We start from the raw sequence: 2296 nt of genomic DNA on the forward strand, positions 1-2296 counted from the left end.
GATTGCAATATGGAAAGTACGCCGGACGAGCTACGTTTTGGGCAAAGAACTATGGAAGATCCACATGCAGCGACGTGGGGAGAAGGGCAGTGGAGCAAGGTCGGAGGGGATACCTGGAGGTCGTCGGGATGTAACTAGGTGAGCGGCGGCGGGCGGAATCTGCCCATACCGCGGCAGCGAGCAGGTGGCGTAGGCCCTACCATGCTGGAGCTTGGTCAGAGAGAACGACCTGTACCGCAGATCGGGATGTGCTGCCTCGGCGCCGTCGAACGGAGAAACGACGCACGCCCTCCCTTTCCGCCGGCGGACAAGATGCGGCCAGATCAGTGACCAACGGTGAGAGAGAGAGAGAGAGGACACCGCAGCCTTTGAGATACTCTGAAGAGAGACAAGCCAGGCAGGCAGGCTCCATTGTATATAGTGGATCGGACTACCTTTTTCTCCATAAAAATCGTTTTATATTCTGTGTACGTGCCATTGAGTGATATAACTTTATTTAAAAATAACGTGCCAACGCATCAAGTCGAACTTTGTTTCGTGCACGTGTGCTACACGACCTCCGTAGGTAAACAACCGCTACACGCGTTCAAATTAGCACGTGGGCAGCCATTTCATACAGAAATGAGCTCCACTGTGTACCCGCGCGGGTGTGGCTGGGCACGAAGCGTGAGTACGTGCACGGTGCACCTATTGTCTTCTTATATACGTACACCACCTACGTGGGGTTGTGTGAGAGAGATACAAACATAGAGAGATAGTATAGTGTGTGGGTTCGTGAGAGTTTTTTGGGGGGGTGGGGGGTGGGGTCAATCAAAAAATATAACATAGCAATGTGTGTGAAATAGAGTCCTGGATATATCATATATAGAGGGGGCGATCCACGAGAAGAGAGTGGAGGTATCATCGGCTTGAGGTGTCCATAGAATCGAAGAGAGGGATGATGTGTGTGTGTGCGCGCGATCGATAAAGAGTGCCATCGAATTTGTGTGTGCCCACGTCAAAGATATAGAGTGGCTGGCCTACTGGAACGTGAGAGGGGACATGTGCGGTTTGTCTCTGTGGCATGGATACCTACCTACAGCGCTCGACTATCGATGTGTGGTGGGGGGGGGAGGGAGGCCTAATTAACTATAGAGGTACAATGGCTGGTATATGTGTGGAGGGGGAGAGAGGCCCACCTCATTTATTAAGGGAGATCGATCTACCTCATGTATTAAGGGAGATCGATCGGCATCCATGCATATGTGTAGGAGAGGAATAAGGTTGGGAGAGAGACATAGCTAGAGTGTTGGAGGGGTGGTAGTGGAGTTGCTTCTAACAAATGGTGGGATAGGCTTGCTAGACAACTGGAGGGCACGCGTGCAATATCAATAAGAGAGGGGATGGCTGCCTGTCTGTGCACGTGCGTGTGAGAGACGGGTCAGGAGGCATGCACGAATGATGAGGGGGGCGATATGGCTATGGTAAGTAGACATAACTACATAGGAAGATCAATCGTCCTTTGTCAAAGAAAGGAGAGACATAACTTGTGAGGTACGTCGATCGATGGGGGAGGGGAATAGTTAAAGTCAACCTAGGTATATGTTGGGAGATCGATCGGTATACATGCATGTGTGTGTTAGAAGCAAATGAGGCATGGGGAGAAGGATAGAGAGAGAGAGGGATGCATCTAGGAGGTGGTGCGAGAGTCATACTATATCGAGGGGAAAGGAGTGTGCGAGTACGAGATCGATGAAAAGAGTGGTGGGAGTGAGGCATGGACGGTGATAAGAGAAGAGGGGAAGCTTGTGTTTTGTGCTAAGCACACCTGGCTAGAGAGGCATATCGATCGATGTGTGCCATAAAGAAGGAGCTGGGGGCCTACACACACCGTGGGTGAACGACCTAAAGTGAAAAGACGAATTTGCGCGATGGAGCTAGAGAATGCTGAGTGAGGGTGAGAGGGACGCGGGCATGTGCATGCACGAGAGAAAGTTAGCGCTAGCTAGCTACAAAGATAACATGATTGTGTGGGTGTAAAAGACGAATAGAGATCACTTCATTATAAAAAGCAAATTCGGATATTTGAAGAATTTATCATAGTGTTTTAAATGGACGCATGTGTGAATATATATATATATATATATATATATATATATATATAACGGTGATACACATGGTGTGGTTATGAACATGTTATACTACATATAATATATTTTATCTCTACTCTTATTAAAAAATGGAGTTGTTGATGATGGTGTGCCTGCCATCCTGCAATATAGGCCGTCCGATTTATATCTAACGGATAGGAAGGAAA

This window comes from Triticum aestivum, chromosome 1A (genome assembly GCF_018294505.1).
Source record: "Triticum aestivum cultivar Chinese Spring chromosome 1A, IWGSC CS RefSeq v2.1, whole genome shotgun sequence".
NCBI classification, from domain to species: Eukaryota; Viridiplantae; Streptophyta; class Magnoliopsida; order Poales; family Poaceae; genus Triticum; species Triticum aestivum.